Here is a 16,650-nt window from a genome sequence, read left to right on the forward strand (position 1 = left end):
CAAACCATGCCTATAGCCCCCTTGTTCACCATCCCAGTAGCTCTTTTATCCACCCTTCATTCCCTTCAGGGCCCCTGGGTGGGCCACTGCCACCCCACCATTCCCTCTCTATTCACCTGAAACCCTCCTATCCACCCCCCTTCCAGCCCCACCTGGATGACATCTTACATCCTTCCTTCTTCCCTCACATTGCTGTCTCCTAGCAACCCCATCTCGTTCCCTGAATCCCTTCCAAGGAAATTAGAGATAATGGATCTCTCCTTTCTCCATTTCAACTCCTCTTTATTGATCCTCCTTTAATGAAAGTTAATTATAACAATGATTTAATTAATAGAATCCCTCTCTTCCTTTATTGCTTCCCGTATTAAGACTATTAATAAATACGAGCTGGGCTGACAGAGGCATCCATCACCCGCCTGGGATTCCCCCATCCCTCCTTTTTCCCTCACCCGTGCCCCCTCCCTTCTACTCTTGGCCTATAAACTTGCCGGGGTAGTGGGGGTTAATCAGAGAGGAATTATGAGCCAACATCCCCAGCAGGAGGTGCATTTAATGAAATCACTTGTGATTTACTTCTGGGGGAGGTTAGAGAGGGAAGAATCTGGAACCCAGATATCCTGGCTTCCAGAAAGGTGGCCCCCTAGTACAAAAGAGGAGGAAGAAAGACAGGAACAGGAACCCAGGACCCCTTCATCCACCCCACAGTCCCTGCCAAGGCACCCCCCCCCCCCACAGGAGCCACATTGGTAGTTGCACAGGCTGCCAGACTAAAAGCACTTAGGAAAACTGCAGCGTAGGTTTCATTCTTTTCCACCTCCAAAACTTGACATGGGCTATTCTCACCTCCATCTTTTCTCTGCAGCCCAGTTCTGCTTCGCCTTACTAAACCTGCTCTATGAAGCCTCTGTCCCAGTCTCATCACACTCCTCCACCCAGACATTTAGCACCCTCAGCTGCTCTTTTCTCTGCCCTTTGTATGACTTCTGAGATGCAATCTGCACTTTCAGTCTGGGAGTTTAGAGCGATTTCTCTTTCCTACCCCAGTATCCAGGGCCTGGCCTCTGACATAGGGAGCTCAGGGCAGATAACTGACTGCATGATCAGGGAGGAAAGAGCATTTCAACTTGAATTCTTTTTCCTTCTTACTGTGTGGTATTTGGCAGCTCAGCCTTTCTACTCATTTAGCTTCGGTAATGGATCATCTCTTTCCCCCTGCTTCCCAGCACCCATACAGAAACTGATGGACCTGAATGGGCTTGAGATCCTGGTGTGAGAGGAAAAGTCAAGCCGAGAAACAACAAATAGGAGCTCAGGTGTCAGTATTTGGTAGGAGATGCATGAATTCAAACATCACTCCTGAGCTCTTACAGAACCTCAGTGGCTGCCTGTTCCCTACGGGAATGTGAAGTGCAGACTATTGAGTGTGACAGTCAGGCTCTGCACTATCTGGTTTCATTTTCCATTTTCCATACTATCTTTTTATTTTATCCTCACCAGAGGACATTTTTGCATTTATCTTCAGACAGAGCAGGAGGGAGAGATGGAGGAAGAGAGAGAGAGAAACATTGATGTGAGAGAGACACATTGAGTGGTTGCCACCCACACGACCCCAACCAGGGCCAGGGACAAACTGCAACCAAGATATGTGCCCTTAGCGGGAACTGAACCCGGGTCTCTCTCGTCCATGGGCTGACGCTCTAACCACTGAGCCAAACCAGTCAGGACAATTTTCTATACTATCTTAAGGAACCCTGGACTCCAGTTTTATAGAACCACTCCACAAAAGTAGGCACTACTTTTGCATGCCTCTGAACATATGCTTTCCCCTAAGCTCAAAATACACCTCCTCCATGAAGCCCTACTTGACTTCCTTTAGTTATTCTCTGAGATACCACTTAGAACACTTTGTAAAAACACACTACATCTTATTTACAAGTTACAAAGCTTCCCATGGGGGCTGAGTCATAAAGAATAAGTATTTGTGAGCCACACATCTATAGGCAGAAGGAACAATATGTGCAAAGACATAACTTGCTCAGAAGTCTAAAAACTCAAGTAGGGCTTCAGAGAGGATTATACACGATGTGTGAAGTAAGGCTAGAAGGATGGACTAACAGACCTTTACTCAACAGATATTCATTGAGTGCTCTCTGTGGGCCAGGCATTTTTCTAGGCACTGGGAAACAGGAATGCCTACCCTCATGGAGCTTACACTCTATTGGCAGATCAGGAAAGTCCAGAGAAACCAGTTAGGAACCTACTGTAATAACCCCAGAAAAAAATGGTGAGCACTGAATTTAAATTATGTCCAAAGGAAAGGAGGCAGAAATCATTAGGGTGCAGAATTAATGGGTCTTGCCTGGCCAGTGTGGTTCAGGAGACTGAGCGTCATCTCATGGATTGAGAGGTCCCAGTTCAATTCCTGGTCAGGGCACATCCCCAGGTTGCGGACTCGACCTCCAATAGGGGGCATACAGGAGGCAGTCGATGTTTCTCACATTGATGTTTCTATCTCTCGCTTCCTTCCACTCTCTAAAAAAAAAAGATTAGTGGATCTTGGTGATAATTAGATAAAAGTAGTGAACAAAAAGAGTCAATTTGATCCCAGGTTTCTGGTTTCAATGACCAGACAACCAGTGATGCCATTCACCAAATAAATAATACAAAAGGAGAAATACATTGAGGGAAAAGATGATTGGTACAATTTTTCTTGTTGAATTCCCAATGTCTTTGGGACCTTCCAAAGGGGAGAGAGATCCAGTAAACAGCTGGATAGGTCCAGAGCTCAAGAGAAATTGGAACTGGAGATAGACTTAAGATCCTTGAAAGAAAAGGTGATAAAAGTGAAGAAAGATTACCTAGGACTCTGCCATGTAGAGTAAGAGGGTAAGAGGGTAGCACCCGGAGATCATCATTGTGGAAGGGAAGTATGGAGAATGCGGAGTCACGGAGAAGACAGAAGGATTAGCCAGAGAGGTAGGAAGCAATTCAGGAGAAATGAGTCAAGGAGAGACATTAGCAGCAACAGGTGTGGCAGAGAGGCCAGGGTACTGACTCCTAGAAATCAGTGGATTAGCAGCCAGGAGGTACCTGGTGGTTCAGCAAGTAGCTTAAAGGAGAGTGTTGCAGGTGGAAGTTATTATGCAGATGGACTTCACAGAACCTGCAATAGAAATGTACAGTAATTCTTCTGACCTGTGGGATTAGGAATATAACTCCAGACTCACATAAAAACAAAGACTTCTAATTTAAGGTGTAAGAAAAATCAAGGGCAGGAGCCAAGATGTCTGGGTCCAACATCAGAGATCCTACTGTCTCTCATTAGCCAGATGTGAAGCACACTCTAAGCCTACACTGTCCACTATAGTAGCCACCAGCTACATGCAACTATCAAACTTGAAATGTGGCTAAAATGAATTGAGATGTTTTAAGTGCAAACTGCATAATAGATTTCAAAGACAGTACCAAAATAAATAAATAAATACTTTTATATTGATTGCGTGTTGAAATTATATTTTGGACATACTGGGTTAAATAAAATATATTATTAAAGTTAGTTTCACCTGATTCTTTTTACTTTTTAAAAAATGTGGCTACTAGACATTTTTAAATTATGTATGTGACCTGTGTTAAATCTCTACTGCACAACACTAGCCTAAACCCTGCTACTAACTAGGACCTTCACAGCCTGTATGTCCCTAGACTCACCTAGACTCTCAACATCTAACAGGAAGATAAATTCCTGGAATTTTCATGACTGCATTCTATATGCAACCCTATGCCCCATGCTCCCAATGCCATACCTATGACAAGAAATTCCAGTGCTTAATACCCAGCTCCAGGTCCCCCTGTCCTGGTCCTTCATTTTTTTTTTTTTTTTTTTTCTTTCTCTGGGTCTGTTGATAATAAGGTGAGAACAGAAATGTCCTGTTCTAACTCCGACAAAAGTGGATTTTTCCCCAGCTTGGTCCAGAATCTCCTAACCCTAAATTTAGAAGCCATGTCTTCCTGTTTTCCCCATTCCTCAATGCCTTCTTTGCATTTCTGAAGCTGTGAAAATCTCCCAAATTGGTATAAATACAGTGTTGTGGCAATCACACAGGCTTTTGTCTCTAAGATTTAATTTGTCATACTTTCTAACCATGTGACCTGGAGTTAAACACCTCATATCTCTAAGCTCTCTGAAAAATGTGGACACCTCCTACCTGGAAAAGTTATTGTGATTATATGAGCTCAGATATATAAAATGCTTTGTACAGAGTCTAGCACACAGTAGGTACTTTGTAATTTGAGGATTCCCCTTTGCATCTTACCTCTGCATACTTGGGGAGTTAGGGAAAGAAACAGAGCAAACACAGGTTAATGTATATGAACTGACAGAACCTCAAAACCAAAAGGGTGTTTAGAGATATATTTCCAGCTTCTCATTTAATTCAGAAATTCCCTGAACTATATCCTTCATTGGTAGTCATCCAACGTCTGCTTAAACATCTCCAGGGGCCAATCATTGGTTCACTCAATAAACAAGAACAAGGCACTGTGGGAGCCACAAAGAACAGCATACACAGATCTTGCTGTTAAGGGGCTGATATATTAGCATAAAGGATATATAGAGAAATAACCATAAGGTAAATGCAGTATATGCCAACTGGGGTGCCATGACAGCCAACCAACAACCTTACAAGTTAACCTATATTCAACAAAGGATAGTTCTAATATTAAAATCCCAAATCTCAGACCTCAGTTTTCCCATTCATTTCATGGAAAATGGAACAAGATCTTTCTATACTAGGTCATGGTTCATCCTTAAGGAGGACATTTCTGTAATAACCTTAAAATTCCAGGAGGATGTGAATGTGGAAAATGCTGAAATGGATGAATGAGGAGAAGTGTGGGGAAAACAGGATAGCTACAAGGTCCTCCAGTCTCTTCTGTATTACAGAACTTCTGGGAGTCCCTGGGTGTCCACCCACCCTCTACATACTACCAGGAATTCCTGTCCCCTGGAAGGCTCTGCACATCCCTACTCTCAAGACTTATCCAAATGTTTTGTCTGTGTTTTACTCTCCCTTTTCTCCCCATCTCTATTACATTTTCTTCATCTTTTATCAGAATCTGTATAATTTTCTTTGTGTTCATCTGTTTCAATATGTCCCTCTCATCATTTAGATTTTTGTTATGTTATTCTTGAAGTCTTTCTGCCTTGTCTTTGTTTCCCTTTCTTTTACTCTTTCATCATTCTCCATTTTTTGGTCGGTTTCCATTTTTCTGTCTCTGGCCTAGCTTTCTCCCCAGCTGCCGCAAAGCCATAAACCCAGCCGGCCCTGCAGCAGGCAGCCGCCAATCACTGGGCTCCAGGAGATGAGGGGAGGGGGCTGCAGAGAGATGGGGGCATGGAAATGCTGGGGAGCTGTTGCTACAAAAGGGGAGGGGAGAGGCAGAAAAGAGCAGAGATGCTACTCCCAGAAGGCAGCCACAGCTGCCTCCACAACCGTGTCTGGACCCCTTTCCAGTAGGGAGTAGACACCCTGCCTCTCCACAGGGTATCTGGGTCTCTTCTGTATACTCCCCAAACCATGATTTCTTATTTCAAACACTGGCCACAGATTCATAAGAGATTTGCCTCCTCCTTCATTCTTAGGCCTCCTAAGATGAGGGAGGTAAAGGATCCTAGGGGTCTGAGGATGTCTGGGACAAATGCTTACATGAACATTGACAATAAAATGATCCTCAGTACAGGGTGCAATGAAAGATGTTGAGTAGCAATAAGGGTTGGAAAGGCTAAGATGAGGGGGAATCCTAATCAGCCAAGAGTGAACCAGAAACTTGGGCACTCCAGGCTTCTTACCAGCTCCTTGGCCTTTCATTTCTAAAGCAGGATTGACATCCAGAATCTAGGTTGGAATTGGGCATTTTAGGGTGCTGCATAATGGGCAACTACCCAGCTCATGGTCACAAACCTACAAGGTCTGGGGGGAGGAGGGGAGCGGCTAGAAGGGAAAGCAGAGAAAGGGAGGGATTAGCCCAGAGATTTAGAAGAGCAGAAGAGGAGGAACATTTCAGTCCTTCCTGTATAGGGGAGAAGAAAACAGGCCCAGCAAGTGGTAATTCCTGGTGTGCCGGCGACCCCTGCTGGCTATGCACACCACTGCCTGGGAGAAGAGGATACAGCCAGCCTGTGTGAGTTCTGTGTTGGTTGAATGTGACAGTACTGTATGTATGACTGTGCCAACTCGACAGTGGGTTAATGTGTGACAATGCACATAGCGCTGCCTGTGATTATGTGTGGGCACCCTGGATGAAGGCAATAATATGACCAAGCATATAGCCACAAAGTTCAGGTTCTGAACTCCTGGTTCTGGTGTGGGGAGTGCAGGTATTTGGAAAGGGTGAGGTCTTTGAGCCCAGCATATCTTCTCACCCATGTAGTGTTAGTAATACAGATCCACTCAGTGAGGCACTGATGGTGTTAAAGTAAAATGAACCAGTCCAAGTGTAGGTGGGAAAGTGATGGCTTTAGAATTAGCCTTCCCTGGGTTAAATTTCTGATCGCCTAGTTACTAGCTGAATGACCTCAGGCAAGTTATTTAACTTCTTTGAGCCCAACTCCCTCACCTATAAAAGTATAATAATACCTATCTCACAAGGTGGGTGGGTAAGTGTTTAGCACAATGCCTGGTAAGAGTAAGCATTTAATAGATGTTAATTTTTGGCTTCCTCTTCCTTTATCTACTCACACCCCCAAAGTTGAGCAGAGATTTCAAAAGGCAAATAAACAATGGAGGATGATGTTGACAATGATGATGGTGATGGTTTATATTTACATCACTCATGCAAATCATTTTAAACATTTTTTTTAAAATCCTCATCCAAGGATATTTTCCCATTTATTTCCAGACAGAGTGGGAGGGAAGGAGAGAGGGAGAGGGGGGGAGAGAGAGAGAGAGAGAGAGAGAGAGAGAGAGAGAGAGAGAGAAACATCGACATGAGAGAGACACATCTATTGGTTGCCTCCTGCACAACCCGACCAGGGCTGGGACCAAACCACAACTGAGGTATGTGTCCAGAATCGAACCCGTGACTCTTTGGTCCAAGGGTCGATGCTCTAACTGCTGAGCCAAACCAGCCACGGCTAAATATTTTAAATACACAGTTGTTTTTTTCTCTTTTTACTAGCCAAGCATATCATGATCATGTTTTACTGGGATAGAAATAACCTGGTGTTATGGCAGGTATCTAGAAGGATGGCTTATGAAGTGATAACAAGGCATGACAAATCTTTTTTTATTGTGATACATTTTCATTACTCAGGTTAATCAGGAATTAGCCATTAGAACAAGGGCTTAAGATAAGTACATGACAATCATCTGTGGAGATCAGAATCTCCTGATTTTCCAATGAGTATCTGATTGTTATTGCTGTTGTAGGGGGACAATTAATGCTTTGATTGAACTGATCTTACAATATTAGAATATATTTTAGGAGACATGTCAAGGAGATATGACAGTAGTTAGAAATAGTATATTCTGAAATTTCAAAGAAGACAGATTTGAATCCCACCAAAGAATATTCTAATTTCTACAGCTGTCCAGTGACAGGGGCAAACTGCTTATGAAGTAAAGAACTCTGCAGAATGTGGCTGACTCCCTGGCAGGCTTACTGTGAAAGAAATTTGGGCTATAAAGGGAGATCGGACAAAAGGCCCTCTGAGGTCCCTTGACAGATACACTCCAGTGCATAATGAATACTTAGCTTGGTAGAAGTTTTGCTCCAAATGGCATTACTGCCAAACCCATAGTCACTGTTTGTCACCATGGGAGTGGGAAGGGGGTTGATAGTAATAACAACTGTATTTTTTCCCTCTCCAAGACTGTTCTTTCAAAAAAAGGACAAGGTTCTAGAATCTTTCCTGCCCTAATCATCCCCACATTCCTCTTGATTTCTTCTGCAATCCTTTTTTTGTTTTGTTTTTCCTTTCTTGGCTTAATATGATTTATCTTTGAGTATCTTAAAGAAAACCTTACTTGAAGAAAGGGCTTTCTCCATCCTTTAGTTTTCTGCCTGTAGGAGGAGGTGGGCTGGCAATGGGTGGGGGAGGAGGAGGAAACAAACATTTGTGGAGGTTATATTTAGTGCGGATGTTGTAATTTATGCTTTTGATTAAGAGAAATGTCTATCTGCTTTCATGCAGGTAAATGTGCATGTATATATTGTTTTGTAAATGTAGATGTAAATATAATGGGTCTGCAGGAATTCTCTGTTGTTCTGGCCCCTCTGAGGGATTTTGCCTGTGGGGAAAATCTATGTGCATTTCCTCTGAGGATTTCAATGCTTTCCGTGTGTACAGATTAGCCAGGAGTTATTCTTCTCATTTTAGGAGCTTTGTACACAATCCCAGGTTAGTCTGTCCCCATCCTAGGCACAGGGGTGTTGTCACATCAGGACTCATCTGCCTTCCAAGTGTGTATCATTTTATTTCCCGGCTGTCACAGGGCATGTAGATCCCTGTGCCCAACCTGCCCCACATGAAGCTATGTGTGCCTCACAGCCCCTCCTCCCACCTCTTTAAAGAGTCCTTGGCACCCTCCCCTCCTGGCCACCCCCACTTTCCATGCCAAGAGAGATCTAATTACACAGAAATTAGTACAGAGAAGGATCGTTTGCTTTTATGGCATCAGCGCCAGGGCAGCTGTAAATCTGGGGCCACTGTTGCAGCTGCCTCTGGACACTGTGCAGGCTGTAGGGGGGCTCTCACCTCTATACCCCCTTCCCTTCTTTGCTCCATCTCTGCCCAGCTGCTTGGGCCTCTACCCTATTAGGTACCCATCTTAATGGAGGAAGCTTGGGGAAAGGGAGGGTGTGGTCAAACAAAAGATGACACATAATAGGTGCTCAATAAATGTTCTCTGAATTGTTAGAGAGGAGTTAATCCCAGAAATGTTAACTACTACTCAACTACCCAGACCAGTGGTCAAACCATGAATATTCCTGGTAAGCAATTACCAGGTAGTCTCTACTTTTTTAGGAATCCAGATGAAGTATGTGGGGACAATCAGTCATTCTGACTTCCACTTTAGAGACCCTGATCTCCTTCTCAGGCAGTATGAGATAATGAAGACAGCCCAGGGTTTTAAGATCTTGATTCTTCTGTTTACTAGCTAAGTGACCTTGGGTACACCATACATCCTCACTTGATCCTTGGTTTCCTCATCTGTGAAATAGTGGTCATGAAAACTAGCTTTCAGGTTGTTGTGAGACATCAATGAGAAAGCACTGCACCAAGAGGAAAGTGGTCCACTAACCATCATTATTACTCTTAATGTGTGGTTTTTAATGCTTTTTTTTTTTTTTTTTTTTTTTAGAGAGAGAGAGAGAGGAAGGGAGAGAAATAGAAACTAGCTAATACTTCCATTTCTCCATTACCCTTTAACTAGACTTTATTCTAATCAACTTCCATTCAAGTGCCACCATAAAATCTGGGGCAATAGGCTATGCAAGAGGGTTAAGCCCAACCTAGGATGAATGTTTATTTATGCTAAGAGTCTCATCAGAAGCCAAGGGTGAGAACAGGTGATTCCAACAATCCTTGGACACCTAAAGAAACTGTTTCACCCATAGCCAACTTTCTCCAAGAGCCTACCTTAGCAGTGATTATTTTTATCTCCATTATTTTCATGAAGGGTATGCATTTGTTCCTTGTGGTATTGAAGAGTCTTGTTGTTATGATTAGGTAGAAAGAATTAAGGACTTATAGAGTAGCAGAGACAAAAGCCAAAAGACCAGTTTCCCAATTTCCTGCCAACACCTTCTCCAAACCCAAGTACTAGGGGTCTCCTGCCTCTTGTCCTCTCCTGCTCTGACATCTCCAGCCCAGGGCACTCAGCCAGGAATATCTGACTTTACCCTTATGTGGATAACTCTGCAGAGCTCTAAGTGGTGTGTAGGCCAGGAAGGGGAGATCCAAAGAAAAGAAAGGGTATTCCCTTTCCCTAACCCATCTTCCCAGATCTCCAAGCACCGTTTGTGCAGGATGCCCCCCCCCCCCGCGCCCCACTATCACCACCACCATTGAGGGCAGGAGGAGCCAGCAGCAGAAAGCTGAAGCACGTCTGTGCCCGACTTCTCACCCCCTGATCTGCGTCCCAGGGAGGGTGAGGATTTGGCGTGAAGGGCAGACCGACTGGGGGATCTCTGGCCCCCGCCTCCCCCCACCCCCAACCCAACTCAGGCTGCAGTCTCTCCTCGTTGTAGCAGAGCGAGAGCAAAGGGACGGGCAGTAAAGATGAGTGATGGCGCGGAGACAAGCAGAAATACACCATCATGAAAATGCTAATGACTCCTTGCTCTCTTTCTTTATGGTTGGAGTAATACAGACTTCAATCATAAAAACAATCTCCCAACATTTTAATGGGCTCCATCATGCCCGCACTTGTCGGTATATTTGAAGAATAAATCACCCTCCCCGCTCGGAATGAATTCGCTGTCAAACTCGGCTCCCTCGGAGAAAATGGATGGGGAGCGAGGATGGAGGGGTTTTTTTGGGGGGAGGGGGTCCTCTCCCCCTCTAACTCCCTCCTAAATCGAGCTTTTTAGATCTTTGTGCGAGACGCCTGCATCCTGAGTAAGAGGAGAGGGGCAACGGGAATTGAAGAGAAGGTGAGCCTGAAAGGAGGGTTTGTGGCAGCAAGGGGCAGGGACTGAGGGTCTATACACGCCCCTAGGATGGATGTGGACAAGAGAAAGGGATAGAAATGGTGGAGGCAACGGACCTAAAGGGCAAAATCTTGACACTGAACCAAGAGAATGCAAAAAGTAGACAAATACGCATTATTTCTGCGTTATTTGGAAGGATTTCTTTCACACTAGGCCTCAGGCAGAGGCGCCAGGTAGAAGGAAAAAGTTCGAGAGATCTCTTCGGGGAAGAAGAGGCAGAGACAACAAGAAACAGCCCCGGAATTCCTGTTCTGAGCTTGCAGGTTTCAGCGCAATAAGCCACAGGTCCACAACGCAGGGAACAGGCTGCGAGTCCCCAATAATCCTCATTTCCATACAGGTGGCTGTCAGCCAATGAAAACTTGCGATGCGCGTGCTGCGAGTAGCCAATCCCAGTTACGGATGAGCCCAGCTGCCTGTTCTAATTTCATCTTGATTGGTTGTGATGTTGCTAGGCAGAAATGGGGTCCCGGAGATGGATGCTGGCAACTTTGAAGACAGGTGGATATGAAAATATCTGGAAGCCTAGGCTCCTGGATTGACATTTTCCTTCCCGAGCTCCTTCATTCTTAAAAAATTAATGGAGTCAGTGAATGACTCACCCTTTTCTCCTCCACTTGAGTGTGCTGGAGCCAAATAGCTACAATTTTTTCCCCAAACATCTCCGAGAAATCTGGCTAATTCGAGGGTCTTCTAATCCGAAAAATCCCCAGGGGAGGGGAGATTTCAACCTCACGCTCGATCTTCCCACCAAGGAAGTCCTTTCTGAGGCCTATCTTCAAGCCTTCAGGCTGTGATTTAAGATCAATTTTTTTCTAATACGCTCAAGAAATGGAGAAATCTTGCTTCATGTTCTTCCTTCAGACAGCAAAATTCCAAAAGCAAGAGATTTCCCTATCTCCTGGCCACTCCACCTCGACCCAAAGGCACCTCGCAGACCCTGGGAGGGTCAAAGCGGCCATAATCTCCCACCAAAGGGCATTTCCAAAGTCGCCGTTTCTGCGCCTTCATCTTGCATGTTATTTGCATAAACCCTGTTCCCCTGTCCACCCCCAAAGCCAAACTCATCCACTTCTTCCCTTCCTGGGCCCATCTCCCTGCCACCCACCTCCGTAGCTCTTATCGCTCCACACCCTACCCCTCCCACCAGCCCGCTTGCCCCCACTCCGGCGCATTCCCCGCCAGCAGTCTCCCCTGCTGGAGACGGGGCACCGGATCCTCCCGCGGCTCCTGTGTCACAGCCTCCCCCGAGGGGGGCCCGAGGGGGGCGGAGTGGGGAGAGGCGGGGGCTGCCTCCCGGAGCTACGAACCCGCTGTTCTTAACAAGATGGTCCGCGAACAATATGCCACCATTTAAATCTGAACGCACGCCAGCCGCCGATTGTGATGTTAATTCGGGGATGATTTAGGGGGGCGGTACCGAGAGGGGCTGGCCGCCTCTCTGTCAAAGTGCTGTCCCGGGGCTTAATATTTGTAATTGAAGCTGATGAGGACTCCGTCTCTGTTTCCACTGATAAAAAAAAAAAAAAAAAAAAAAATGGCAGGGAGGGAAAAAGACCAACTAAATTATGGGGCTGGGAGAAAAACATGATTAATCAAAGGTTTGAACTGTCGCCGTGTTGGAGGCCCAGTAAATCTCGCCCGGCCGGGGCTTGTGAAGGCCGGAGGATAAATTTGAGTTGCTCGGTGTTTGCCGCCCCTTTCTGTTTGCCTCTCGGTTAGCACGTCAATTAATTCGATAATTGGATTTGAAGACATGTCAGGAGATTATAGAGAGGGAGTCGGGAGGAGTTGGTGTGGAAGAAGGGGTCTGGGGATGGTGAGGGAGAAGGCCAGCAGTAGGGTCAGGTGGTGCAGGAACCCGGAGAGCCGGGCTGGTCCAGATAGCACTTCACCCTGCAGCCTCTGCTAGCAGCTAGCGAGGAGGAGAGCCCGGGAAAGGCGGCTGGGCTGTGCCTTACCCTCCAGCTGCAGTTCCCAGCCTTCTCTCACATATGGCTCCCTCCAAGAAGCTTTCCAATCTTTTCTCTAAATTCTGCCCTTGTGTGGTAGCCTCCTTTCCCAGTTCTGTTCTCCATTTGAAGCTGATGGGTATCCCTGCCTGAATTCATTTGCAATTGTTTCTATATTGGTTTGTAAACAAAGTTTAACTGTTCCCTAGTCCCCCTCCTCCAGTTCACCCCATCTGACCCAGAGTTCCCTACACCCTACAGATTCTCAGAAAGGCAGGGAAGTAGACTTGTTTTTTAATCCCTACCCCAGTGATCAGAACAAGACTTCTGTCCTCACCACCACCACCACTTCCTCTCCCCCACACATATTTAGAATTCTAACCTATAATCAAAGCTATCTTCTGCTCAACGAAAATACCTTTACAAACGAATGATATCCACATAAAGAATGACCCAAAACTTCAGATCACCAGGCCATTAAATGCAGCCTGACACAGAATTAGATGCTTCAGAAATTCAGCCCTTTAGTAAACCACAGGTGGGCCCCCCAAAGGAGTGTACTCATTTTCTAGAAGGGGAGTAATTTTTTTAAGGGATCTTTTGTTCTTTTTTTGTTTTTGTTTTTTCTTTTGTTTTTGATTTGGGAGTGATCTTGATTTGATTTGGGGGACATGGTAAAGTCAGAGGAGAGATGAAGTTTGCCTGTGGGGGGGGCGGGGAGAAAGAGAGAGAGAGAGAGAGAGAGAGATCTCTTAGAGGATTTTTTCCCCTAGACTCTGTAAAATTTTATGCAAGGATAGAGAAGAAGGTTGAAAAAAAGGCATAGAGGAGAACGATTCAAATAATTCTGCAAAATAAGATGAAATTGGAGGACAGAGAAGGTGGTGAGGACAGGACATAAAAGCCATCCTGCCAGGTTGTCTAATGTTAAAGATGCTCTAGGAAAGGACACTAACAGTCAACCCGGTCAGAGACTACCCTGCTGAGAACAGAACACACAGCTACCCCTGATACACAGACAAGGAAGACTGAGGAGGAAGAGCTGAGCCAAATAACAACATGAGGGGTACAGCAAACCAATTTTTATTTATGCATATCAATTTAAAACACTGATGCCAGCCAACCATGCTTACTTGTTCCGATATTCATCATCCTTTGTCTGCATACGTAGGAGACAAAATCCCATATATGAAAGGACAAAATGGAGGATTTTGGCAGCTTTGATTTCTGTGTGGAGGCTCCTCAGAGCAGTAGGTTTTTGCCTGCTCTTTTATATGACCTGATCTCAATCTCTTGCCCATGTGGATGAAGCTCCACACTTAGAAATGAATTGGCCCTACTACCTGCTTTTGATTATAGCCTGGTTTTGGCTATGTGTTCTCTAAATGAACCCTTGATAATAAGCATCCTGTATACTGGGAAATATTTTTATTTAGACCTAGAAATTGAAGGATGAAAGTCACAGGAAGAAATGGGGTTCAGGTGTTCTTCTGCAACTCTCTCTATAATCCCCATCAGCCAAGTCTTTCACAAAGTCTTCAAGGTCTTCATATATAACCTCTCAAAAAAGAACACCCATTTTATGAATGACAATAACACATGCTGCTCCTGATGCCACAAGGAGATGAAAGATGAGATTTAGAGGATCACCACCAGATTTAGGCAGTTGAAGCTGGTGGAAAGAGCACAGAACTTGAAGTCAAAAGAATAGGATTTGCCCGGCCAGTGTGGCTCAGTGGTTGAGCGTTGACCCATGCATTAAGAGTTCACTGGTTCGATTCCTGGTCAGGGCACATGCCCAGGTTGTGGGCCCAATCCCCAGTGGGGGGCATGCAGGAGGTGACCAATTGATGTTCTCTCTCATCGATGTTTCCATCTCTCTTTCCCTCTCTCTCTAAAAATCAATAAAGGAAAAAAAATTAAAAAAAAAAAAAAAAAGAATAGGATTTAAGCCTTGGCTAGGTTGCTCAATTGGATGGACCATTGTCCATGCACCAAAAGGTTATGGGTTCAATTCCCAGTCAGGGCACAAACCTAGGTTTCGGCCTTGATCCCCGGTCGGGGCCTGTATGGGAGGCAACTATCGATGTTTCTCTCTCACATAGATATTTCCCCCCTCCCCCCTTTGTTTCTCTAAAGATCAATGAAAAACATGTCCTCTAGTGAGGATTAAAACAAAAGAAGAGGCTTTAAGACTGGTGCTCTCACTCTTTAGTTATATGATCAGAAGGGACTAAAGACCAGAAAGGTAAAATGACTTCTGCAGTCACACAGAAAGCAAATGGCAGGACCAGGTCAAAACTCAGTTCTCCACTCTATCGATTCATTGTGTAGTCTGATTCACAGTGTGGAATCACACTTCTTGGATTTAAGTCCTGCCTTTCTGCTTACTAGCTGTATCTCAGTTTCCTCTTCTGTAAAATAGGGATAATAATTGTACCTAATTCATAGGGTTGTTGTTAGGATTTAGATAATTTATGTAAAGAAATCAGCACAACATCTAGCACATAATAAGTATTCAATATCTGTTTTTATTATGGTAATGGATATAGTTCTCATCTCACCAATATGAATGACACAAATCGGCAAAAAGGTATTCACCAAAGTCTGTAAAATGCTTTGTGATGTAATCACTACGCCTTAAGGGAAGGAGTGAACACTGCCTTAAAATTGCCTTGAAAGGACTGTAGGCTCTCTGTTTTGATGCCTCTAAGACTACTTCTTTTCTCAAAACAGTCTTACACCTTAAAGTCTGCTAGAACTAGGTTCATTTAGGAGGGGTACATCTGAAACAGTTGTATGAGGAGCTCATTATTCAGTTGTTTCATTCATTCATTCATTGAATACCTAGCTGAAATACAGCATGGTTCATCAATCAAATGTATATTGAGGGCCCATTATGTGCACACACTTTTATAGGCAGTTATCAAACCACAAGTCCATAACATTATTAGCTTCTCTAGTAAAGAGGAGATATAGATATAGATGATATAGATATAGATATAGATATAGATATAGATATAGATATAGATATATAGATGATATAGATATAGATATAGAGGTATATTATGACTCTTTGAATCCCCAGCACCTAACGACAGTTCAGGTACATATTGAGTTCAGGGAACTCAATAAATATATACTGAATAAATACATAGATCCCATGAGAAATAGAAGATAAATAGAAACATAGCTCTCCCTTAGTAAGCTTAAACTCTATTGGGGGGTGGGGGGGAGGAAGAAGACTTGCATACATGAAAGAGTTAGAGAACAATACAAGACAGTAATCATACTAAAACCACGAATAAGTTCTAGGTGATAAAGACTAGGAAGAGCTCAAGGGAAGTGGGGGAGGGTGGTGGGTAGGGATGCTTAACGTGAAAGGAGTGGACCTGAAATAAAGAGTAGAATTTGGAATGGCAGAGAAGGAAGAAGAGGGTATTCCAACTGCAAGAGTAGCAAAAGTGACAGCATGTGGTAAGAATCTATACATATTGTCTCTATGTTTGAATCAGTCTCAGTGTGTGAAAAACAGACTCCATGTTTGCAACCATGTATTTCTCTGACCATGTTCCTGGTCATCAAGAAATGATGTTTGTATTTTCTATTATTTTAGATTATTCACATCTTCTTTCCCTATTTTAACCTGAAAACCAAGAACCAAAACAGTAACCAGCTGCTACTGTCAGCAAAACAGATTGTAAAAGCAATTACGCCATTATCATTTCTCATTTATCTGCATCCAAGACAACTTACTCTTCCTTTTTCTCCCACATGGTCCTAGCCTGAGCTGGGATTAGTACTGCCTAGATTATTACCATCTCCCTTATAAACTTATTTTTCCCAGACACACTCCTCCCAGACAGCCTTGCCTGAAAAATACTTTATAAATTTTTTTAGCCTTCATGGTTACTGTGAGGGAAACATGATGGTGAGTGAAAAAAAAAACAATGTAAATGAGTAGTGGTTATTAAATACCAAGTGG

The sequence above is a fragment of the Molossus molossus genome, unplaced genomic scaffold (genome assembly GCF_014108415.1).
Source record: "Molossus molossus isolate mMolMol1 unplaced genomic scaffold, mMolMol1.p scaffold_m16_p_10, whole genome shotgun sequence".
In the NCBI taxonomy this organism is placed as follows: Eukaryota; Metazoa; Chordata; class Mammalia; order Chiroptera; family Molossidae; genus Molossus; species Molossus molossus.